The sequence below is a fragment of the Hemiscyllium ocellatum genome, chromosome 42 (genome assembly GCF_020745735.1).
Source record: "Hemiscyllium ocellatum isolate sHemOce1 chromosome 42, sHemOce1.pat.X.cur, whole genome shotgun sequence".
NCBI classification, from domain to species: Eukaryota; Metazoa; Chordata; class Chondrichthyes; order Orectolobiformes; family Hemiscylliidae; genus Hemiscyllium; species Hemiscyllium ocellatum.
Genome location: NC_083442.1, coordinates 28,210,051 through 28,236,930, shown reverse-complemented (window position 1 = coordinate 28,236,930; position 26,880 = coordinate 28,210,051). Strand labels below are relative to the sequence as shown.

The 26,880-nt window shown below is 41.7% G+C and overlaps 1 long non-coding RNA gene across 1 annotated transcript in view; it reads right to left on the bottom strand.

Annotated features, from left to right (window-relative positions):
* LOC132834820 (uncharacterized) overlaps positions 1–19,862 on the bottom strand; it is a 149,487-nt gene extending 129,625 nt beyond the window's left edge. Inside the window, exons 1-2 of the long non-coding RNA XR_009647248.1 lie at positions 19,658–19,862; positions 16,345–16,585 (exon numbers count right to left, since the gene is read on the bottom strand). This is a non-coding gene — a long non-coding RNA (uncharacterized LOC132834820). The remainder of the gene's footprint in view (positions 1–16,344; positions 16,586–19,657) is intronic.
* Positions 19,863–26,880: the final 7,018 nt, after the last annotated feature.

Below are 26,880 nucleotides of genomic sequence, written 5' to 3'. Positions count from 1 at the left end.
GTGTTGCACTCAGCAATCCCACACAAAAGCAGATTGTGGCAGTTCACAGACTCCCAGCCCAACTATTCATTTCACAGCGCTATGGAGTCCATGGACCATATTTGTTGCAGCCATTTGCACTCCCTTATTTAACCAGATATTTTACCAGTTTTTGGTTGCACTTCAGCCCTATGTTCTTGACCTTTGGGCAGCGTGTGCTGGGGGGCTGTGGGCAGATCAGAGGCGCTACTCCTCGTGGGCATGGTCGGGCTGGCTATAAACATGTCCAGGCAGCAGGCCATGGAGGGGGTTGTCTCTGCCAACTGTCTGCCCTTCTTCCACTGTTATATTCATGACTGGGTACCCTTGGGGAAGGAGCATCCGGTGTCCATCAATGCTCTTGATGCCTTTGGAGAGAGGTGGGCACCACGGGAGATACAAAACTTTATTTCCTCCTCCAACTCCATTTAGATTTCATCCTGTCTCGCTCTCCTTACCTCACCCCCTTCACATTTGATGGCTCGAATTGCCAATTATGGGTTTTGCTTGTTCATACTCAATTGGATAAATGGGTGTTTTTACTGGTGGTGGTTGCAAGTTTTAAAAAAAATGGTGATTTGAGTAATGGGAAGGCACTAACTCCTGGATGGAGGAAAAGTAAAACAACTTTTAAAAATCTCAAAGTGCTTCACAAGGTCTGGTCCATGGAGTCCTTATCTATTAATATATAAGCCAAGGGAACACACATTCCGGAATTAAACATTCCACAAACACCAAAGACACGATGCAGAGAAAATTCACAAGAATGGGGCAAGGAATGAAGAACATCAGTTATGAAGACAGACTCAGGAAAATAGGACCGCGTTCCTTGGCGAAAGAAAGGCTTTGAGGAGATGAGACGGAGTTCGTCAAAACCAAGAGAAACTTGGACAGAGTAGGTTGGGAGAAACCAATTCCGCTCACAAGGATCAAGAACGATCGCAAATCAACTAGGTTGATTCCGGAAGTGAGCGGACTGGCTTATGAGGAGAAATGGAATAGACTGGAATCATACTCTTTGGAATTTAGAAGAATATGGGGGGATTTTATCGAAACATATAAAATTATGAAGGGAATAGATAAAATAAAAGCAGGGAGGTTGTTTCCACTGGTGTGTGAAACTGGAGCTAGAGAGCATAGCGTGAAAATAAGGGGAAGCAGATTTAAGCCTGAGTTGAGGAGGAGCTGAAGGGTTGTGAATCTGTGAAATTCCCCGCTAATTGAGGCTAGCTCGTTTAATTTTTTTTTAAGCAAGGATAGATTTTTGAACAGTAAAGGAGTTAAGGGTTACAGTGAAGGGCAGGTAAGTGGAGATGAGACCACAAAAAGAATGACAGAGCAGTCTCGAAGGGCCAGATGGCCTACTCCTGCTCCTATGTCCTTATGATACGGAACAGCCTTGAAGTGAGTGTCAAAGATCCAAAAGTGACATGAGAAAAAAACCCACCCGGAGTGGTTAAGGTTGGGGATGCACTGTCTGAGAGCATGGTGGAGGCAGATTATTTGAAACATTGAGAACTAGTTAAACTAGTAAACAAACAAGATGGAGAGGCTGGGAGAATGGCACAAAGCAAATTGTTCAAGCAGAAACAATGCAGGCATGATGAGCTTCTTCTGTACTCTAACAATCCTGTGAAATAAAGAGTTAGTAGATTTGCTTCTGGTGGAGTTGTTTGAGAAAAAGAGTATTGAGTAGGACACCCTGCTCTCCTTAAAATAGTATCATCTGTCTAAACCAAATCTAGACGAGACCTCAATTTAGCATCTCAATCAAAGTATCATTCCCCTAGAGTGAACCATAACCCTGCGTCATACATGTAACCCCACACACGACAGAAAACTTTACAGGTTTGCGCACCTGTCTGACAAACACGGCTACAAATCTCAGGTGAAAGCTCCCTTCAGTTTTCACCTGCACCGCAAGCACATACCAGTAGGGGTCACTGCCCAGCAAGTGGAAGCTGGAGCCCCAGATGACTTGTCACTTGCCTCGGACTGTTTGGAAGGCCAACCACAAAACCTACACTCCAGCTGAGGCTCAGATCAGCTAACACAGAGCAGGGATCAAATCCGTGAATATCTGCATGGCTTAGCTTCAAAATCAACTTTGCAAACTTTCAAAAGGAATAGGGATTGTCTTTTAAGCAGGTTTGGTGCCAAGCCAAAATGCAAACTTGTCATGAAGGAAGAACTGAATTCCTAGAACTAACACTAAACACCATATTTCATTCCTGCTGCAACAGTAGTAAGATAAAAGAAGGGATCTTTAATTTTACTGCTCAACCACACATTTCTTTCCACATATTGGTCAGTGACTGAGATAAATCTCTTTCAAACTGGTTAGTGATTGTAAATGATCAGTATTAACTGCTGATTAATAAGAAATAGATGAAGGCAGCCAAACAGCCAGTGCACCTTACTCAACTATTTAATATAATGATGCATGACCTGATTGGAGCTTCAGCTTCACTTTCTCGCCTGTCCAATCAAAATTATGTTTAACACATCTATTCAATGACCCACTCCTTTCTGGGGAAGTGAATTCCTGAGAAAATAAATCACCATCTTAAATGGGAAACTCCGTATTTTAAACTGTGTTCCCTAGTTCTAGATTCTGCCACAAGAGGAAAAGTTCTTTGAGTATCCACCCTGTCAAGCAACCTCAGAATTTTGTGTGTTTCCCTTCATTCTCATTACCTCTCATTCTTCTAAACTCCAATGAGTATAGGCCCAACCTGTTCAACCTTTCTCAGAAGACAAACCTATCAATCTACAGATAGAACAAAGAATAGTACAGCACAGCAACAGGCCCTTCGCCCACCAAAACTGCACCGACAAATAAAGCGTTTCTAAACTAAAAACCTCTTGCCTCTATACGGTCCATATCCCTCTAATTCCTACCTATTCATATATCTATCATCATGACTCTTAAATGTTGCTACTGTATCTCCCTCCACCACCTCCACCACATTCAAGGAACTTACCATCCTCTATGTAAAAAACTTGCCTCTCACATCTTTAAATTTACCTTTTTTTTTAATCTATGTCATTCAGTAGTTGACATTTCTACCCTGGGAAAAAGACACTGACCACCCATTCTATACATGCCTCACATAATTTTGCAAACTCTCATCAGGTTTCCCCTCATCCTTCGACGTTCAAGTGAAAACAAACCAAATTTGTCCAACCTCTCCTCATAGCTAATACCTTCCAAACCAGGCAACATCCTGGTAAACCTTTTCTGTACCCTCTCCAAAGCCTCCACATGTTCTGGTTGTGTGGCATTCAGAATTGTACACAATATTCCAAATTTTGCCTAACTGAAGTTCTATACAGCTGCAACATAACTTGCCATTATTTGTACTCTATGCTCCAACCAATGAAGGCAAGCATAGTATATGCCTCCTTGACCACATAACCACTTGTGTTGCCACTTTCAGGGCATTATGGACCTGTACACCTGGACTCCTCTGAATGTTGATGCTACTAAGAGATTCTGATAATTTACCGTATGCTTATCCCCGCATTAAATCTTCCAAAATGTAACACTTCACATTTGTCCAGATTAAATTCCATCTGTCATTTCTCCATCCAAGTCTCCAGCTTATCTATATCCTGCCCTATCCTCTGGTAAACACTTCGCTACCTATAGCTCTCCCATTCTTTCTGTAATCTGCAAACTTACTGATCAGGCTAACTACGCTCCTCTTCAGAACATTTATACATATTACAAACAACAGGGTCCCAGCACTGATCCCCGCAGAATACTACTGGTCACAGATCTCCAGTCATAAAAACAACAACATCAGCTTTAACTTCAAGTGTCACACTATTCAGGTGATGAGGGAGCAGTGGTTCAAAAGCTTCTGATTTCTAATAAACCCGCTGGACTATAACCTGTGTCATGAGACTTCTGACACTGTTCAGACCAACTTTCTTCAGATTGGGTTTAAATTCAGGATTTACATAACATTCAGCAGTCTCACCTCAACCTACTTCATCAATTCATGCAACATCTCAGCTCTACCTGCCCACAGCCACAACCAGCCATGTGTGCATCTATGAGGGTTTCATGTACATAAAAACTGCTGTCAAAATGCAAATGTTACTAAAAGGGACTGAACAAAAATAAATTTGACCAGGTGGTGAGGAAAAGGGAGGGTTTCTCTAAGTGGGTAAGAGTGAATCATTAATAATAGAAAGGTGACAGTATAAAAGGAGACCATTCTGTCCATCTTGTCAATGCAAGCTCTCTGCTTCAGTTGTGTACAATCCCTCAGACTTTCCTTGCAGTCCCACAGATTCTCCTTCTTCAACTGGTTAGCCAATTCCCTTTATCCAATTTCCTTTATAAAGTCATGATTGAATTTTGATTCTTATCAGATTCGATATAAAAATTATTTTTCATGTTACCTGTGTTTCTTTAGCTATTCCTATGAAGTCCCTTGTTCTTGACCTTTTGCCTGAAACATTGACTCTCGTGCTCCTTGGATGCTGCCTGACCTGCTGTGCTTTTCCAGCACCACACTCTCGACAGGAAAGGTTACACAGGCTAGGCCTGTAAGCTCTGGAGTTTAGAAGGGTCAAGGATGGTGTAATTGAAACATAGAAGATCCCGAAGGGACCTGACCAGGTGGATGTGGAAAGGATGTTTCCTCTTGCGGGAGAATCTAGCGCTAGGGTCTATCATTCAAAAATAAAGGGTGTCTATCATAGAATCCCTACAGTATGGAAACAGGCCACTTGGCTCGACGGGTCCACACCAGCCCTCCCAGATGCATTGTCCTATCTTAATCCCTCACTTACACATCCCTGAAAACTGTGGGCAAATTATCATCACCAATTCACCTAACCTGCACATCTTTGCACTGTGGGAGGAAACCCACGCAGACACAAGGAAAATGTGCAAACTCCACACAGACAATTGCCCGAGGCTGGAATTGAACCCAGGTCCCTGGGGCTGTGAGGTAGCCACTGAGCCACCGTGCCACCTATTTAAACAAAGCTGAGGAACCATTTTTTTATCCTCTCACAGTCTTTGGAATTCATTTCCTTGGAAGGCAATAGTTGCAGAATATTTCAAGATGTTAAAGGCAGAGGTACAGAGGGATGAAAGACCATCAGGAATAAGCAAGAACGTAGAGTTGAGATTAAAATCATATCAGCTGAAAATGTGTTGCTGGTTAAAGCACAGCAGGTTAGGCAGCATCCAAGGAATAGGAAATTCGACGTTTCGGGCATAAGCCCTTCATCACATGATCTTACTAAATGGTAGAGCAGATTCAAACAGCTGAGTGGCCTACTCCTGTTTTCTGTTCATGGTTTGCATGAATTGAATATATTCTACTCTAGGATAAATACAATAGTTTGAACACCATAGGGAAGAGAAAGGAGGGACTGCATTGTCACGCAGTACACAGTTCAACTATGGTTCTCTTAAAGTGGAACTGAAGGAGGCAGCAGGGAACAACATCAAAGAGGATTGAATAGTTTGATCGACTAATCAAAGCAAAAAGACAAAAAAAAACCAACATTGCCAACCGAAATAGAAGCCTTCCAAAAAGACATACCAGTTTGGTATTGAGTATCCAACATCTTTCCAACAGGCTACACAAAGATCATTATAAGAGGCCTATTACATTCATGAACAATATGGTCACCTGCATCAATTTTTTTTTAAAAATTGACACAAAAATCCATAGGCCAAGCATAACATTCCCCAACAGTCACGGTGACACCCCAAGAGCTTGGGTGTTGAAGTGCAGAGATTGTGCATGAAGGTAGCAATGTACCGAATGGATAGGCAGTGGAACCCTCAGAGCTGAGGAATCCATGAGTTCAGGGATGTTAGAAGGCAAGGAGATAATGAGTAGGAAAAAGACTCTGCTTGAACAAAGCTATGTTGTTGCAGAGAGTCCAAGGTAGAGAGAAGAGCAGGTTTTAGGTTCAGAACTGATCGGGGAATTATAGTACATTTATGTAGCACCTCTCAGGTCATTGGAACATCATAAATGGTGAGCTGCTCCTGACGTCAGAAAAGGTTTCTTTCTCTTTGGAATACTTTTAAATACGTTAACACTCCTTCTATTTTGAAATCACTTTGAAACAATGCATTACCATTTTTTTTTCAACATTGATAGATAATTATACCTTGCAGAAAGAAATTTACAATTTAAAATGCATCCAACATGTTTCCTACTTCCCCAATCCTACTTTGTAACCAACTGAATCCCAAGTGATTCCATCCAGTGACTAAATTACAGCAATCAGGCCTTTACTAGTTGTTCATTTGGCAGGTAATTCTGTTCTTAAGGTGTTACAAATTGAACATCGTCATCCATGGCTCACTTGATAGCACCATTACCTCTGAGTCAGGAAGTAGTAGGTTCAGCTCATACTCGGGAAACTTCAGCACACCGTGTAAGCTGACACTCCCTGTACAGTCCTACAGGGGCACTGCACTGCCAGAGGTCCTGTCTTTGGAATGAGACTCCAAACGGAAGCCCTGTTTTCTCTCCCAACTGGGTGTTTGGTTTAATTTGTTGTCGTGAGTACCTTAAGTACAGTGAAAAGCTTTTCTTGTGAGCAGTACAGGCAGTTCATAATAAGCAAGAGCATACAGATCTTTGTGTCACCTGCAAACTTACGAATCAGATCATCTACATTCCCCTCCAAATGTTTTAAAAACAACAGGGGTCCCAGCACTGATCCGTGCGGAACACCATTGGTCATAATAAAGGAAGGAAAAACAGAATTGCACATATATAATGTCTACCTTAACTTCTATCCAACATTTTTTTAGAAACAATAAAGCACATGTGAAGTATTGTTACTGCTATACTTGGACTAGGATTGGGGAAGTAGGAAACATGTTGGATGCATTTTAAATTGTAAATTTCTTTCTGCAAGGTATAATTATCTATCAATGTTGAAAAAAAAATGGTAATGCATTGTTTCAAAGTGATTTCAAAATAGAAGGAGTGTTAACGTATTTAAAAGTATTTCAAACCAATTAGCACACAGCAAGCTCCCACAAACAGTAATGTGATGGTGATCAGTTTTGGTGAGTTTGGCAGGATCAACTCCCTGTTGGTGTTAGATCTTTTACGCCCTAAGAATGGGGGGAGCTGTGAATAGAGCGGAGCGTTGCCAGAGGATAAAGATATGCTGGAGACTTGGACAGAGAGTTGACAGATGGAGTTTAATCAAGCCAAATGTGAGGTGATGCATTTTGGAAGACCTAACGCAAGAGGGAAGTATACAGTAAATGACAGAAGCCTCAGAGGTCTTCAGGTACAGAGGTCCACAGTTCAATGAATGTGGCAACACAAGTGGACAAGCTGGTCAAAAAGATGACATTGCATGCCTTCATTGGTCAGAGCATAGAGTATGAAAATTGGCAAGTCATGTTGCAAATGTATAGTTCTTGTCGCCACACTAACAGAAGGATGTAGAGGCTTTGGAGAAGGTACAGAAAAGATTTACCAGGTAGCTGCCTGATCAGAAGTGTAATAGGTGTGAGGAGAGATTGAACAAACTTGGTTTGTTTTCACTTGAGCATCAGAGTCTGAAGGGCGATCTGATAGAAGTTTACAACATTATCAGAGACATGGAAAGACTGGATAGTCAGAGGGTTTTGCCCCACAGTACAAATGTCACTTACTAAGAGATGAGAGTTTAAGGTAAAGGGAGTAAAGTTTAAAGGAGATGTGAGAGGCAGGTTTTTCATATAGAAGGTGGTAAATGCCTGGAATGCATTGCCAGAGGAGATGGTGGAAGCATCTTGTTTCAGAGGCATCATGACTGATACAGGAATGGGCAGGGAAGAGAGAGATACAGACCTGTGTAGAGGCAAAAAGATTTAGTTTGGAAAGGCGTCATGTGTGAGCACAGACTAGATGGGCTGAAGGGCATGTTCTTTCCTGTACTATTCTTTGTTCTTTGTTCTACACAGTCTCTGCTGGTACATGATCCATGTTAGACAGGAGCAGCAGAGGATATGGAGCAAAGGTGAGTAAATGGCATTGACAGTTGAGATCTATTTGAATGACAGAGCACCTTGAGACGCTAAATGACCGACTCCAGTTACTGAGCTCCATTATAGACTCCTCCAGGGACTAAATGGCTTACTCCTGTTCTTATCTTCTTCAGCAGACTTGAGGAGATGAATGGCCTACATCTTGTTGCTACATTTCAGAACTGACTCAGGGGCCTAACGGCCTACCCCTGTTACCATGGTGCACAGCAGGTTTTACTGGTAAGTCTGAGTTTTGGAAGTCCAGCCAAAATGAAGGAAAACCAAAGAACTCACTGCTCCCGAAGCTTCCTGCCAGGGCTGTGAAATTTAGGGATCGAACGAGAGGGTGGAGAGATCAAACATGGCTGAGCGGCCCAGGAAATTACGTCGGAGTGAAAGACTCAAAAAGAAAATCCTGCTAATGCTGCAAGTACACAGACCAGTGAGTACATGGCCATCTGATATCAGACTTGCTATAGGTTCCATTTCCATCATCCAATCCCCTCTCCTTCCTCTTTGTAAATGCTGACTGGCTCTGCCATGTATTTCCAGCATTGGTTTGGCTTTTTTGTTAAGTTTAAAAATGGCATAAGTCTTGCCCTCTCTCAAACTGCTGCCTGACCAACCAGTCTGAGCCCAGGGGCACAGCATAGTCCCAGTAAGAATGCATTACTCCTGAAATTGAACAAGTGCACAGCTGATTAATGGGGACGTCCTACCAATAACATTATGGCAGCAACAGATGAGATTAAGTGACTCAAACATTTGTATTAACATTTTAGATATTTTCTAGTCAATCTGTTCAGAAATGAGATTACACACCTACCTTGAGGTCCCCATTACCAGCATTTCTCTGTTCCTGGTTTACTATCAGCCATCCCTTGTTTGTCGCACTGTTGTTGTCTCTCTCTGGGCTTCATGTCCACCTATCTGCTCACTCTTTTCCCCACTTCACCTCCCCCACTTCTGAATACATACAAATGTTTCCTGGCTGCTATCAGTTCTGAAGAAGGGTTGCTGATATGGCAACGTTAACTCTGCTTTGTCCACATGGATGCTGCCAGACCGGCTGAGTTTCTTCAGCTATTTCTGCTTTTGTTACATACCTCTATCACCCATGACCGAATAGTGGAGCAAACTCAATGGGCTGAATGGCCTAAATCTGCTCGTATTTACAGTCTTAGTGAGACTTGAATCCAGGCCTTCTGGCTCCAAGGTACGGACACTACCACACCACCACAAGAGTTCTTTACGTATTGGCCTTTTAGATATTTATAATCAATCTGTTTAGAGAAGTTATTGCACAGCTCTGAAGCAAGTAGGACTTGAACCCAAGCTTCTTAGCTCAGAGATAGGGACATTACTACCATATTATTATGACCCCCACCTGAATAACACTCTAGGATGATAAGAATAATCAACAGTTTAATAATCAATAATTTACTTAAAAATCTTTTTTGATTCATAACTCACGAACAACTATCCATTATATCTGTTTCAATCCTAGAGGCAGCATCTCCAGCTGAAGAGAGATAAATAGCTGTTCCATTGAAGCCTTTCATGCTGAAGTATAACCTGCAGACATATTAGGGATTATGTTACAATACTCATAGCAGATATATTAGCTTGTATTTAACTAGCTTCCCCAGGATTAGGGATGCTTATGACCCATTAAGGATACATTGCGAAGGGATGTCAACAAATTGTGGCTACACACAGCTATAACATACATGGCTCACTGTCTCCACCTGATTCCCCATCTCAGGGGACAAAGGGGATGTTATCGATGTACTGGGCTAGAGAGGTAAAGACTGGCATTTACATAACACCACTTACATGCTTAGGATGACCCAAAGTGAAGGACTTTTGTGGTCTCACCAATGTGACAACGGTTTGAATCAAGCTTTAGGAATGTGGAGCAATTGGTAGGAAACTTTCCAAAGGCCTCAGTGTGTCATTTTAGTTCAGAAGACTAGATATGAACAGGGTTAAGATTTAAGAGTTAGGATTTGACCTGGATGGTGATGAGAAGAAAGCTTTCTTCTCTGCGAGAAGTTTAGATCTTCAGTTTGAATTGAGAGTTAGCTTTATTCATTATTTCCAGAAGCAACTCCATCTGTTTATCCTCCCATGGTCTCCCTGGTCATAAGTCTTCTACCATTGTTGCTCTGACAGTGAGTGGTTTGCAAAGCCAATTCAGTGCAATTTGAAGAGTCAACTACATTGCTGTGGGACTGGAGTCAGATGTAGGCTAGGGCAGTCGGCTTTCTTCCCTAAAGAGCATGAGTGAATCTGATGGATTTTTACAATAATCAATGATAGTTTCATGATCACCATTGCTGAGATTACCTTTATATTTGATTAGCTGAACTCACATTTTATCAGCTGTTGTGGTGGCCCACGCCTCTCACAGCAAGACCCCTTTCGAGACATACAATGCAGAATCGCCAAAGAGAAACTGATAGCCAAGTTCCATACCCATGAGGATGGCCTCAACCATGATGTTGGGTTCATGTCACACTACATGTAACCCCATCATACTGTTGTGTGTTTGGAAAATCTTCCTTACTATTCTGTTGTCACACCATCACCTTGATAACTTGTTATCATCTCTCTACCTTAATTAGTTTGAATTACTTTGGTTAGACCCTCATCATGTGACATCAACACCTATCATGTTATTCCAGCCATTTGATTTGTCTCTCATGCCATCTTATTTTTGACCTTTTGTAGTTATCCTCTGTCTTAATTAATCTGTTCATAGATGATCATTCACTTGTTATTCAACTATTGACACTTTACTCACACTATCTGACACACTTGATCACCTGCAAAGACTGGTTATTCAGCCTGTCCACTCAGACCATTTCTACTTATCTCTCAAATCTCTTAATTATCTGGAATTATCTTACCATAATCCCTTCATAAATATTCTGCACTTGCGCGCTTCCCTCCACTTCATCTGATGTAGGAGCAGCGCTCCAAAAGCTTGTGACTTTAAATAAACCTGTTGGACTATAACCTGGTGTCATGTGACTTCTGACTTTGCCCACCCTAGTCTAACACTGGCACCTCCACAACATAGTATTAGCTTCAGCCTCATATTACTAGTTCAGTGATATCACTGCTACACCACCAAATCCTCAAACATTTTCTATCCTCGCCCCTCCCCCATGAACATCGATTACATAATAGTTGTTGGCATCCACCAGCAAGAAATTTTTTTTCCATCTTCCCCTGGATTTTTTCATTATTTTTACCATTTCTCCTTTTTATCATTAGGGGAAATATGGCTGAAGACTGGAATCAGATAAGAGTTTCTGAAAATACCGTTGGAGTTTCCCTTTTGATTAAACATTAATCCGAGACCATCAATCAATGGAACCACCACCTTCGACATGCAGGAAGCATTCACTGGAATCACAGAATAGTTAGAGGAAATTAATTTGTTTTTTTTTAATCCAGCGCTTCACACACTATCTTCTGTGAGTGCAGGATTGGCTTGCTCAGTCACACAAAGAAACCCATGATTCCGAGTGGACGTCAACCTCAAATCGAGAGATATTGGTTGGAGGACTGAAGTAGACCATTCGGCACAAGGTGTCTGCTGTGCCTTGCTGGAAGAGCAATCCAACCAGTACCACACCGCTGCCCTTTCATAGAAGTGTAGAAAATAGGAGCAATAGGCCAATCAGCCCTTCAAGTCTGCTGTGCCATTCTTTATGATCATGACATGATCACCCAGCTCAATAGACTGGCCTATCCATATCCTTTTATCCCATTAGCTACAAAAGCTACATCCAATTCCTTCTTACAATCATCATGTTTTTGCCTCAACAACTTGCTGTGGTAGCGAGTTCCACAGGGTCACCACCATCTGGGTGATGGAACTTCTTATCTCAGTCCTAAATGGTATATTGCACATCCGAAGATTGTGATCCCTGATTCTGGGTTCCCCCATCATAGTGGGCATCCTTCCTGCACTTACCCTGACTCATTCTAGAATTTCATAGGTTTCTCTGAGAGTTTCCTCCTCATTCTTCCGAACTCCAGTGAATATAAGCCTAACCAACTCTGTCTCTCTTCATACGTCAGTCCTGACACACCAGGCATCAATCTGGTCAACCTTCACTGCACTCCCTCAAGAGCAAGAACATCCTTCCTCAGATAAGGAGACCAAAACTGCACACAACATTCCCGGTGTGGTCTCACCAATGCCCTATACAACTGCAGCAAGACATCCCAGCTCCTGAACTTGAATTCTCTCGCTGTGAAGGCCAAAATCCCACTTGCCTTCTTCACTGCCTGCTGCAGCTGCATACTTACCATCAGCAACTCATGTTCAGGGAAACACGGGTATTTTTTGCACATTCCTCTCTCTCAATTTGTAGCCATTCAGATAATAACCTGCCTTTGTTTTTGGTACCAAAGTGGATAACCGCACATTTATCCACAACATACTGCATCCGCCATGCATTTGCCCACTCATTAAGCTTGTCCAAATCACACTGAAGCCTCTCTCCACCCACTTCACAGGTCAGCCTCCCATCCAGCTTTGTTCATACATAAATGTGGAGAAATTGTATTTAGCTACTTCCTCCAAATCATTAATATGAAATTGTGAATGGCTGGAGTCCTAACACTGATCCCTCGTACCCACTAGTCACAAGCTGTCATTCAAGAAAAGACCCATTTATTCTAACTCTTTGTTTCCAGCCAAGTTTCTATCCATATGAGTACACTATCTCCAATCCCATGTGCTTTAATTTAACACATTAATCCCTCATGTGAGATCTTATCAAAAGCCTTCTGCAACTCCAAATAAACCACATCCACTAGGTCCTCATCAACCCGACTAGTTACATTCTCAAAGAATTCCAATAGACTTGTCAGGGATGATTTTCCTTTTGCAAATCCTTATTGATTCTATCCAATCCTGCCACTGTTTTCCAAGTTCAAAGCTATTAATTCTTTTATAACACTCCAGCATTTTCCCTGATTCTGACATCATGCTGACGAGTCTATAATTCCTGGCTTTCTCCTTGCCTCTCTTTTTAAATAGTGACATTAGCTATCCCTCAATCTATAGCAACTGTTCCTGGAACTACTAGATCTTGGGAAATGATCAACAATGCATCTATTTCTAGGGCCATTTCCTTAAGAACTCTGGAATGTAGATTACCAGGCCCAGAGATTTAGCTCCTTTGGCCTCATTAATTTCCCTAACACCATTTCCCTGGTAATACTGATTTATTTCAGTTTCAAACTCTGTATTCCCCAACAATCTGGTATTTTATTTGTATCTTCCTTTGTGAATACATTCCCATTCCCTGATTTCTTTACCCCCCGAAACACATACAAAGTACTTAGCTGTGCATTATTGAGTGCAGGAGGAAGCAGATTCATTCAGACAGACACTTAACCATTTGTTTCATGGCAAGGATACTCCCCACGTTTTCCTCTGCTCTCTTTTTGCAATCACCTTAATTTTAGTGAGGATTCCAATACCCCGAACTGGCCTGGACTGCCCAGGAATTAAAGATCAGCCTCCAGGGCATTGTTGTATGTGAGAAAAGAATTATACAGGCATTTTTTTAAAAAGATACAATTTGCTTTGACCATTCCTCTTTACCATGTCTAAAAATATTGAAAATTGGAAAGAAGGGTTGGTTGGCTGCCAGTCAAACCTCATCCAGCTGGGCAGGGAGCCTATTTGCTTTCCAATTGGCCTGAGAAGGAAGTATGTCACAAGGTTGGATATGTTGGCAAAATAATGCCTGAAGCATAGGAACATGTCCTGGGATACAGTTAATCCCAGTTCGTAACATTCATTCAGGATCAGGAGAATGTTTGATTCGTGAATGCAGAAAGGGAAATGCAAGCATCATTACTGTCGTTAAATTGTAAATGTGAGCATAGATGCAAGCTTCACCACTTGAAAAACACAGAAACATAGACAATAGGTGCATGAGTAGGCCATTCGGCCCTTCGAGCCTGCACCACCATTCCATGTGATCATGGCTGATCATGTAATGTCAGTATCCCACTCCCGCTTTCTCTCCATCCTCCTTGATCAGAAAAGGCCACATCTAGCTCCCTCTTGAATCTATCTAATGAACTGGCCCCAACAGTCTTCTGTGGGAGAGAATTCCCTAGGTTCAGCTTCCAAGTGAAGAAATCCTTCCTCATCTCAGTTCTGAATGGCTTACTTCTTAGTCTTAGACTGTGAACCCCTAACTCTGGACTTTGTCAACATCAGAAACATTCTTCCCACATCTGGCCTGTCCAGTCCCAACAGGATTTTCAATGTTTCTATGAGATCCCCCCTCATTCTTCTAAAGTGACCCTGTGAGTCAAGGGTTACTGCCAGAAACTCAACTTTATGCTGACTTCTTTTCACAATTGCTGAACTCCAAGAGCTTTATAGCCAATGAAATACTTTTGAAGTGCACGTGGTGTAGTAGTCAATTTGGACACAGTGGGTTCCACAAATAACAATATGATAATTGTCAGCTGAGTAGGTTTTGCAAAGTTGATAAAAGAAATAGTAAATAGTGCCAACAATACACTGGCAATAACCATGTGATCTTCTTCCAAAAAATGCCACGGAATTTTTACGCCCACCTCAGAAGACTGACAGAGCCTCAGCTTTATCAGGAATTTGGCACCTTTGAGCAGGTGCAACACTCCACATCGCCGCATAGGAGGGTTAACCTTGCATTTTCTGGTTAAGACCTGAAATCAGATTTGAACCCAGAACGGTGTCATTCAGTGAGGAGAATGCTAGCCGCTGTGCCACAGCCGACAATTTAATTAGAATTTTATGGTATTAATCCAAGGAGAGTCGTCACAAAGTATCAAACCACTCTCCTTCAGAGGCAGAGAAGATACCGGTCTGTGCAGAGAACCCGCAATTTTACCGTCCTTCCCTAATGGAAACTGGACTACAGCAACAATGAAGTTATAGAACTCGACAAATACTTTCAACTATGCAGAGCCAGGAGGGCTATAAAATGTTTCCAAAGTGCTTCACTGAGTGTAATCAGACAAATTTGACACCAATTCATATCAGGATATATTTGTATTGATTTTGTGATCCAATAGCAAAGCAGAGCATTCACCACTGACGTCAAAGAAAGCTGCCCAACAATCTAGCAATGACTACTATAAGTTTTTCTCTTTTCTTGCACGTTAAAGTTAGCACCAAGTCAAGGGGATGACTTGGTATGCAGCAGCAGTAGATGTCAAGGAGCCATTCTCACACACAAGTTAAAGGCACTTAATGCTAACATCCCCGCTGAAATGACTGTACAGAGGCCAGCATCCAGTCACCTAGTCACCCTTTATTACAGGTGCACTGTACATGAACTCTCAGTAGTTTGCTCAGAGCCAGTCCCTAGATGAGGAGACTCTGCCTCAGGGAAGGTTAAGCTCCTAATAACCAAAAATGTTGCGGATCTGCAAGCAGTCAGAAGAATTACCTCTCAATCACCTGTTTATCATTTTTTATTTCCCACTCTACCACTGCACCCAAAAGAGCCCCAGCATGAGCACTTCTTCTTGGCCCACACCACCCATGGCTGAGTGTTTAGCGACTCATTAAAAAGACTCAATTGTGCATGAATTTTCATATTTAATATTAAATATTTACTGTTTAATATCCTTAACTATTAATTTAAGTTTGCAGATAGCAAACGCTTGGGTAACATTTGGATTAGAAAGAAGCTAAACTAAAATACAAACTTTTCCGACAAATACATTTCAGAAAAAAAGGAATTATCACTTTGAAGAAATTTGGCATTACACAAATATAAAATTAGCATCTCAGTGCATATGAAATAAAATATTAGTAAAACACCTCATTAAACAATGTGTAATTGCCTTAAGGACTATTCAGAAAACAAAATACTGTGGATTCTGGAAATCTGAAATAAAACAGGCCAAGCAGAATCTGCTAACTGATGTTAACTTGGTTTCTCTACAGATGCTGCCTGAATGTCTGAGTATTTAATGCAATCTCTAGTTTCAATTTGTAATTGTTTCAAGAATTTCTACAGTAAGAATGAAGTCTGTCTTGTTTCACGAAGCCTGTCCAAACTTTCCTGAAGCCATCTTACATCTTCCTCGCAATACAAATTCCTACTTGAATTGTCTGCAAATTTGGAAATGTTGTGTTTGGTCCCCATCTCCAAATCACTTTTGTATATCATGGTATCCTACTAGTCACAGTATACAGTGAGAATTATCTATTTGTTCTTACTTTCTGTTTTCTGTCAGTTAGCCAATCATTAATTCATGCAATGTGTTACCTGCTATCCCCAATGCTTTAAAATTTTCAATCCAGCCTCCTGCAGAGGAATTTATCAAAAGCCTTCTGAAAATTTCAGTATATCACATCCATCAACGCTCTTTTATCAATTTTGTAGAATGGTGTGTAACTTGAGGTATTGGTGCTTGGCGTACACATGGAGGTCATTCGGAGTGAGCAGAATTCACCAGGTATGTGCTTTGGTTTCCATGTTGAATTTTCTCAATATCTAGGCGAGTTTGCTAAGATAGAAAGCTGAATATTAATGAGGCACATTGGGCTGTCAACAAGATTTTTAACAAACAATAATCTTCCTCAATTGATAACCCACTGCTGCACAGTGAGAATCCCACCAGGCGACTAGTGATGAGCATCAAAGACGCCACGAGTTGCTCCCAACGTCAAGAAAGGTTTTGCTGAACATCCTGTCTGATTCTGCCACCCTTCTCACCATTACCCACATTGCTCAGATCCCTATAAAGATTCTTCCCAATGATACTGTGCTTTATTAACATTGCTGCCCAACTGTTCTGCCACCTTCGATGACTTATTATGCACGTATCCACCTAGGTCTCTCTGCCCTTGCACAGACTTTACCAAAGTCCTTAATGTTGTCTCTCTATGTGCTTTCTACCAAAATGTAATACCCCACAATTCTCCCCCTTGATATCTACCTGCCACCTTCTGCCCACTCCGCCAACTTGTCCACATTCTTTCTAAGTTCTGCATTGCCCTCCTCAAACACTTCCAAGTTTTGAATCATTTGCAAACTCTGAAATTGTGCCTTTCACTCTCAGGACATGAGCATTCATATATGTACTCTCACGGCATGGTAAATATTTTAGATCAACAAATGCAGGGACAGGGAGGGGGAGATCACAAATAAAGTCTGGGGAAACAAAGTAACAGTGGAGTGTGTGAGTATGTCACTAATATACAGCTTTGGATGGCCTTGCGTGATGAGAGAGGTGTAATCTTTCAGTGTGAATGTTAAAGGTTGTTGAATTGTAACAGTGCCAGAAGAGGCCATTCAGCCCATCATGTCGACATAAACTCTCCAGACGTGCATGTCACTTTTAATCAAAAGGCACTTTTGGAATACTGTGTACCATTCTGGTGGCTCTGCAATAGGAAGATTATTATTAAATTGGAGACGGTGCAGAAAACATTTACAAGGATGGTACCGGGACGGGAGGGCTTGAATTATCAGGAGAGGCTGGATAGGCTGCGACTTTTTTCATAAAAGCACAGGAGGCTGAGAGGTTTATAAAATCATGAGGGACATAGTTAAGGTGAATAGGAAAGGTCTTTTCATGAGGATAGGGAGTTCAAAGTTAGAAGGCATATTTTTAAAGTGAAAGGGGAAAGATTTAAAAGGGACATGAGGGGCAACATTTTCACACAGAGAGTGGACTGAACTACCAGAGAAAGTGATAGATGCTGGTACACTTATAATACTTGAAAGGAATTTGGACGGGTACATGCATAAGAAAGGTTTAGAGGTATATGGGTCGAGAGGGAGATTTTTTTTGGCATGGTGGCTCAGTGGCTCGCACGGCTACCTCACAGTCCCAGGGACCTGGGTTGGATTCCAGCCTTGGGGTAACCATCTGTATGGAGTTTGCATGTTCACCCTGTGTCTGTGTGGGTTTCTGCTGGGCGCTCTGGTTTCCTCACACAGTTCAAAAGATGTGCCGGTATATGGTTTGACCATGCTACATTGTTCTGTAGTGTGCAAGCTAGTTGGATTCGCCTTGGTAAATGCAGGGTTATATGGATAAGGTGGGGAGATGCTCTTCGAAGGATCATTGCAAACTTGATGGGCTAAATGGCCTCTATATGCAGGCAGTACAGTGGCTCAGTGGTTAGCACTGCTGCCTCACAGCACCATAGACGCAGGTTCGATTCCAGCTCAGGTAACTGTCTGTGTGGAGTTTGCACATTCTCCCCATGTCTGCGTGGGTTTCCTCTGGGTGCTCTGGTTTCCCCCCATAGTCCAAAGATGTGCAGGTTAGGTGAATTAGCTATGGGAAATTGCCCATCGTGTGCATGAGTGTGTAGGTTAGGTGGATTAGCTGTGGAAAATGCATGGTTACAGGAATAGGATAGGTCTTGGTGAGATGCTCTTCAGAGGGTGGGTGTGAACCTGATGGGCTGAATGGCTTGCTTCCACACCATAGGGATTCTATGGACTGCCCTGTAGGCATACTATATATAAATAGGCAGGGAACAGATACAGAGCCTGTAGAGGCAAAACATTTTTAACTTGAGAAAAGCTATCATGTGTCTGCAGTCTTGGTGGGACAAAGGGCCTGTTCCTGTACTCAACTAGACTTTTTTTTTCATTTTTCTGAAACACTTGCAGTTTAATTGATGTGTGCATCTAAAAGCGAATATTAGTAATTTATCTCCTTCAGAGGGTCTCAATGGGGTGAATGGCCTGCTTCCACACTGCAGGGCATCTATGATGTTTCATGCAGAGGGTGGTACGTGTATGGAACGAGCTGCCTGACGAAGTAGTGGAGGCTGGTACAATTACAATGTTTAAAAGGCATCTGAATGGGCACATGAGTAGGAAGGGTTTAGAGGGATATGGGGCCAAATGCTGGCAAATGGAACGAGATTAGGGATATCTGGTCGGCACAGACGAGTTGGACCGAAGGGTCTGTTTCTCTGGTGTACATCTCTATGACTCTAAATAGGACTAATTTAGTTTGGGGAACTTGTTCAGCACGAAGGAGTTGGACTGAAGGATTTGTTTCCTTGCTGTATGACTCTAACTGCTCCCTGGATAATAACATCGATAATAACATCCTTCCCCAATCTTCTCCCCCTAACCGTGTACATTGTATTTTCTGCAGTGTGTGTGTATGTTGAATATGGCACACTCAAGGGTTGTACATTTCAGAAACAAAAACAGAAATCGCTGGAAAAGCTCAGCAGGTCTGGCAGCATCTGTGGAGAGAAATCAGAGTTAACCTGTGGGGTGGGGTGGGGTGGGGGGGGTAACCCATCCTCATAACTCAGTACATTTCAGACACTTGCAGACAAGAGGTGGTGAATTCACCCCCCATACTGGGGGGAGGAGGGGGGGAGATTATTAGGGAATTAATGTATTAGTGGCTCTTAAATGATGGCGAGGTCAAATTGAAGCTGTTTGCTTCAGCAGTTGGAATTTAAAAAAAAGGGGGAATGCGATTGTCCTCTCGAGAATGATGTCTTTGGCAAGGGAAGGGTGTACAGAAGCAGGCGTGTTCCGGTGCAGTTTACTTGGGACTGTTGCGTGACTGAGCGAATAGTTCAAGTTGCATTACCTGCCATACGATTCTTGGCATCTCACGTCCTCTCAATCGCGTTCGCACGCAAGGCCATTTTTTGTCTCAGTTGCACGATAGCCAATTGTTCAGGCTGGACAATTGCTCCAATTATGGCTCTCGTTACACACGAACTCATTTTTTCTTCAAACCTTTGTGTGTCGCACAATCCGGCTGGTCAGAGCCCCAGCCATCATCCACTCAAATCTATCTTTGTGTGTGTGTGTGTGTGCACATACACACATAGTCTGTCCTTTTTCCAACATTTGGGTGTGTGTCGAACAAATGGAAACATTCCAGGCAGCAACTCCTCTGGGAGTATTTTTATTAAGAGCGAGCAGAATTTACAAAAAAAACAGGGAAGCCCCGTTTACATCTGCAAGCTGAACATAGGACCCCTCGCCTGAAGCCGATTGGGGGAGGGGGATTGTGGAAATCAGAGAAAGAGTTTTACAGTTCGCTATGTCATGTAATGTTGCATCAATTTTTTAAACGTGCACGGAGGAAATAGGCACTAATAAGGTTAAAAAGGGAAGGGGAAGTTCTGTTTCTGAATGCATAATGCCAAAAAGATATTCAGAATGCGCGTTAAAAATATTCAGCCGAACAATTGCAGAAATATTGAACCTAGGAGCAGGAGAAAAGCATTCGGCCCATCAGTGGGATGAGAGTAGTTAGGCTCTGCAGAGTGGAAACAGACCATTCGGACCATCGAGTCCACACTGACCCCTCTCCAAACAGCATCCCACTCAGGCTCAACCCTGCAATCCACCCAACTTGTAAATCCCTGAACACTATGGGCAATTTAGTTTGGCCAGTCCACCTGACCTGCACACCTTTGGATTGTGGGAGGAAACCGGAGCATCCGGAGGAAACCCACACAGACACAGGGAGAATGTGCAAACTCCACACAGACAGCTGCCAAAGGCTGGAATCGAACCTGGGACCCTGTGAGGAGGGTGCAGTGCTAACCACTGAGCCACTGTGCTGCCTCGAAGGAGGCAAAAGGACTTTTTCTGTGCTGAAAACTTCTACAATGCTGAGACTGTGCTGTTAGTCACTAAGATCACAGCTGGTTTGATTTAGCCCAAACTTCATTGTCCCCCGTCCAAGAAACCTTTCTCAATATAAGATCTATCCAACTCAGTTCAGAGACCCGCCTTCAATAATCGCTGGGAGAAAGGATTCCCACAGTCAGGGCCACAGGAACAAAAGGAGAACAGATCTGGAGGATCACTGGACTTGAAACATTAACTGTGTTTCCCTCTCCTCAGATGCTGTCAGACCTGTTGTGTTTCTCCAGCAATTGCTGCTTTTGTTTCAGGAACAACCTGTTTGCCTGTCACTCACCAAGATCGTGGCTGCATCCAAACCCCTGACCCTCTCCTATTGCTCCTTATCCCAGAAAACCTTTGATGATAGTTCTCATGTTGTGATTAGCTCAAAAGAGAGGGTGAAATTGAATAAGAAGTGATATTGATGAAAAGCACAATAACAGCACAGAAAAGGTGTGCCAGGAAGGTGGATCAGGCAGTGGAAATGCTGTGGGTTGAGTTAAAGCAAAGCAAAGGATGCAAGATTCCTTGCCAGGAGTTGTCTGTAAACCTCCTTCTGGTAGTAACAATATAGCAGCATGGTGTGATATACAAATAGTTACATTAAGAAAACCTCTTGCAAAAATATTGTGGTTAGAATGAGTGGTTTTAATTTTCATTCGACTGGACCAGTTCAAGTAGTAAAACAGATTCATTTGCAATGTATTTAGGTCAGTTTTCCTAAACAAAGTGGGTGAGATTGGTCTTTGAGTGATAGCTTGTTTTACACATTGAAGTCGATGTCTAGATTTCTCTTCAATGAAGAAACAAAGCAGACAATATGTAAAGTGAACTGCTAATTCACACTTTACAATAAACATTTTGGGGTGTAATAATTAGGGCCACTATAAGGTCTTGGTGCAAGTCCCATTGGAAAAGTTGGTGGTCATAGAAAGTGCATTAATAAAGCATTTTTGACAAATTGAATGGTATTAGAATGCCTTGTGAATGGTGATCATAAAGACATTAAATTTAATATTAGGTATGAGAAAAAGAAGAATCACAGTCCAATATTTTAAGTAAGGCGGGCTTTAAAAATCTACGTTTCAAAGCTGCAGTAAACCGGGGCTCAACCACTAAGGAACGCAACAACTGGGAAGTGTTTATAGAAACATTTGGTTACAATATAACACCAGGGTTTATCCCCAAGTTGTAAAAGCCACACTTGTGTAGTTAAACAAACCTGGTTGGCAAATAAGGCAAGCTGACAGAAAAGGTTGACAAAAGGAATGTGGAAATCTGAAAGGACTGGGGAGAAATAAAACAAAAGCTATAAAAGCTATATATGGATAGTAGAAAATACTTGCAAAGAATATCAAACCTAACAATAAAGGTTTTTTATAAGTACATTGAGAATGTAAAAGGGAGTAGAACAATGTTAAAGATTAATACAAGCTTGACTGCAATGTAAACTATAAAAGGATAACAAGGAAATAGATGACATCTTAAATGAATGCTTTGCATCTGTTTTAACAGTGGAGAGAGAAAGAATGCAACAGGGTCAGTTTTCACTACCCTAACTGGAAGACCTTGTCTCTTCTATCAAGATGATATCTCACAGCTTTATAATATCTGCACTTACTGGGCAGCCACACCACAGCACTGTCTGCTGCTCACTGGATTGCCTTGAATCCTGTGGCAAACTTCCATCCGCCGCATTTGTTCACAATGTAGTGAACGCAACTGATCTGTCTGACCAGAGTCACATAAGACTTTCCTTCAAATTCCACTTACGAAGGATATGTGGTGCCCTTGAAGGGAGAGTATGGAAAGAAAAGAACTGCAGATGCTGGAAATCTGAAATCCAAACAGAAATCTGGAGAAACTCAGCAGGTCTGACGACATATGTGGAAAGAGAAAAATCATGGTTAAAGTTTCGGGTCAGGAATGACCCTTCTTCTGAGCTCAGAGTCATAGAGTTGTACAGCATGGAAACAGATCCTTCGGTCCAACCCATCCCCCGTCAACCCATCCATGCCGACCAGATATTGCAACCCAATTGAGTCCCACCTGCAAGCACCCGGCCCATATTCCTCCAAACCCTTCCTATTCAAATACCCATCCAAATGCCTCTTAAATGTTGCAATTGTACCAGCCTCGACTGCTTCCTCTGGCAGCTCATTCCATACACGTACCACCCTCTGTGTTTCTGTTGCATATTTAATAAGTTCTGAAGGTCTTTGTGAATTGGGAGTTCAGGGTTAGCTTTAACAGTCAATTTCATTCAGCATTTGTGCCTTCAAATGTCTGTTAGGAGGTGGGATATTAGGAAAGGCTAGGAGCAATTGAGCAAGGGCTGATTTTCATTGGTTATCCACAGCGATGTGTCAAGGATAGAGAGCAGCCACACAAAATGGGTGGTGGAAACCTCCAGTTGGGATCAATTCCACTTTGAAAGAGGCTAGATTGGTTCCATTAACATGGAACAGGATTCTGTGATATATACAGGATCTCAATTTACCATTTTAGGTTAGAAAGGTCAAAGCCTTTTCAATGCAGACTTCAAAACAGTCCAGCATAGAAGAGTCCAGTTCTTTCATTATTATTATTGACCTTGGAGCAAGTTAATGTACTAACTAATTACTTTACTATGTCAGCAAAGAAAGCTAAATATCCTCATATAAAAAGTGAGGTCTGCAGATGCTGGAGATCAGAGCTGAAAATGTGTTGCTGGTTAAAGCGCAGCAGGTCAGGCAGCAACCAAGGAACAGGAAATTCGACATTTTGAGCATAAGCCCTTCATCAGGAATCCTGATGAAGGGCTTATACCCGAAACATCGAATTTCCTGTTCCTTGGATGCTGCCTGACCTGCTGCGCTTTAACCAGCAACACATTTTCAGCTCTAAATATCCTCATGCACAATTCTCACAACCTCTACAGCAAGTCCTTGTAGCTCCATTGTTAAGGAAAGCTATTTCTTCTCCAAGACATCAATATCCATAGCTTGGCTTATCTCTTCAAACCATCTGTTGAATAATTGCATTAACGCTATGGCCAAGGATACCTTATTAATTAAGCAGGACATTGGGGGAAGACTTCCTCTGGCTCCTGTATACAATAGCATTTAAACTACATGCGTAAGTTTATGCTATAAATACTCCATTGCTCTATCAGTAGCTCTTGTTGCCACAATGCCAAGGTAGTTGGAAAAGTGTATTTAGATCTTTTCTATTTTTAGATTAATATTTTTAAATTGTATTATACTGGAAAACTCATCTGTGTATGAAACAGTAGGCTGGAGATATTCTGTCAAGAGCAACATTTTTCTGCACAATGATTAGCTTACAAAATTAAAGTCTCTGCGATAATGTAATAACAGCAGAAACAAGCTGTGCTCACATCTATGGGCATTGTTAGAGTTGTGTCATGTCCCTGGGTGTGATGGCAATGACATGGGTCCTCCCAAAGGCATCCGCTCTGTGGAGGAGATGTAGAAAGTCTGAGGATACTTGAAAGGGAATTTTACAGTGCTTGGAAATATCTCGGAAGAATTTGATCCCAGGAGCAGGGAAGGCTGTGGTAAAGTAGCACAGTAGCAACATTGCTGGATGAGTAACACAGAGGCAATGTCAATAATAACTCAGACAATAAAAACAATAAAGGATGTTGGAAATCTGAAATAAACACTGCTGGAGAAACTCTGGCTGCATCTGTGAGAGTGAAACAGAATTAACATTAGAGTTTGGTGTGACTTACTTCAGAACTGTCAGGTGTTGTAAAATAGGTTCCTTTTTATACTTTTGACAAAGACAAAGAAGGAACAGGATGTAAAGGAGTTCAGGCAGCATCCGAGGAGCAGGAACATCGACGTTTCGGGCAAAAGCCCTTCATCAGGAATATAGGCAGAGTGCCTGAAAGTGACCCTTCAGGCAATCTGCCTGTATTCCTGATGAAGGACTTTTGCCCGAAACGTCGATTTTCCTGCACCTCGGATGCTGCCTGAACTGCTGCGCTTTTCCAGCACCACACTGATGTTCAGCATCTGCAGTCATTGTTTTTACCCAGATGGTGTAGAGACCTAGTGCCAAAGCCAAAGGGTTTTTAATAGTGAAAAAACGTAACAAAATGTGAAAAGGGTGTGAATTAAGATGAGAACAAAAGAGGATGATTCAGCCAAATGAGTTCAAATCTACCAAAGCAGCCTGGGAATATAGATTCTATCAGTAAAATAAGTGTGGAATAAATAGCTGGTCTCAGTAATGATTACTTTAATAGCTGCATTACAACAGTGACTATACCTTATCTAATTGACTGTAGAGCACTTTGGGATGTCCTGAGATGGTAAATGGTGCCAAATAACTATAAGTCTTTATATCCTTTTACAGTCAATATATTAAGAAACATAAAAAAAACCTTTTAATAACCATCCTAGAACTCTAGTATTGAACACCTTCATTTTTCTACCTAAGATTTTGTACCTAGGTACCATTGTACCTAAGATGGTGCCACAAATGGCAATATTGTACACTTAATTGTATTCCTATATCCCTGTACTTGAGTACATGTGACAATAAAATCTAAATCCATCATCAACTATTTTTGTTCTATATTTTATCCATACGACAACCACACCTCAGAATATTCCTGAACTCCAACTGTCTTATTGGTCATATCCTTCTGTTTTGTATCCTTACTGTGATTTATTGAAGAATCTCCTTCCTAGTTTAATTCTTTGCCAACATTTCAAAACTGAGAATCCATCCTTCAATTCCTTCTAAAATTCCACACTTTATCATTTCTAACATGGCAATGCCCAGCCACAATCTCAAAACTAACCTAAGCAATTCTTGAGTCATAGAATGATATAGCACGGAAGGTGGCTGTTCAGCCCATTGTGTATGTGCCATCACTTTGAAAGGGCTTCTCATTTATCCCTATTCTCCTCTCTTTTGCCCACAGACCAATTCCCTCATGGAAGTTCCTCCTGTTGCATCTGCTTCTATGCCCTATCAAGCACGCAGTTCAGATCATCATTACTTGCAACTTCAAAAACAAACCTCATATTACCTCTGGTTATTTTGCCAATTACCTTAAACCTGTATCCTTTGGATATCAATCCTCCATCCAATGAAAATGCTTCTCCAACTTTACTATCTATCAAAAGGACTTCATGATTTTTGAATGCCATTACAGTATTTAATTTGCCTGAACCTTCTGTGCTCTATTAAGAAAAGCCCCATTTTCTCTTGTTTCTCATCGCTGGCTGCATTCCAATAAATTTTTTTGCTCCTAATTCTAAAGTTTTGATGTCCTTGCTGTTCAGAACTGTATTTCTTAGTTTAAATTTAAACCTCAGTCTGTTGTCTTCCGGGTCAAAAACCCAATTACAACATTCAAAACAAATTCAGGAGTTGTTATTTCTAACTTAAAGGCATACTTGATCTTCAAGTCTGGGCTATAACTTATTGAATGGTGTTATTTTCTAGATGAATGGACAGCATAAAAGTTACGGATTAGACACCCACCAGTCTGCTCACTATATTTAAGCTTTACTTTGGAGTCAAAAAACCCACCATATTGCAACTTTAATCCATTTCTCAATGGAAACACTGTTAATTAAAGGATGTTTTCTTTGCTTCACAGCTTTCTGTTATATTTATAGAACCTCAGGAATTAGACAATGGAAATGGTAGCTGACACGATCAGTAGAGGAGAGCTAACGCATTCATATGGCACTCATTTCATCTGGTACTTTAGCCAAGGTACAACTCATGTAAAACTAAATGTGTTAATTCTAGATCAAGGAATGTGACTCAAGTGCAATAGGCATTTGCCTGCTAGATAGATTACACAAGTTGTGGTATGGGACCGGACAGGTTATACTTACTGGCTCACATTAAGGGGAAAGGGTTCTTGTGGTGCAGTGGCAGTGTGCCTACCTCTGAGCCAACAGACTCAGGCTCAAATCCTACCTATGCAGACTATTCCAAGGTCCAGGTCTATGTGCTGAGGGATGCACTAGAGCCTGTGGCAGTACCACCAAGGCACAGTGGGGAAAGACCACTGTCTGAGGACTTCCTGCTGAAGTTAATCGGGTATCCGTACAATTATTGGACCTTGCCAGTGCCTCAAAAGTATGTAAATTTAATCTTATATAAATAAGAGATGTCCTTGGTTTGTTTGGATCG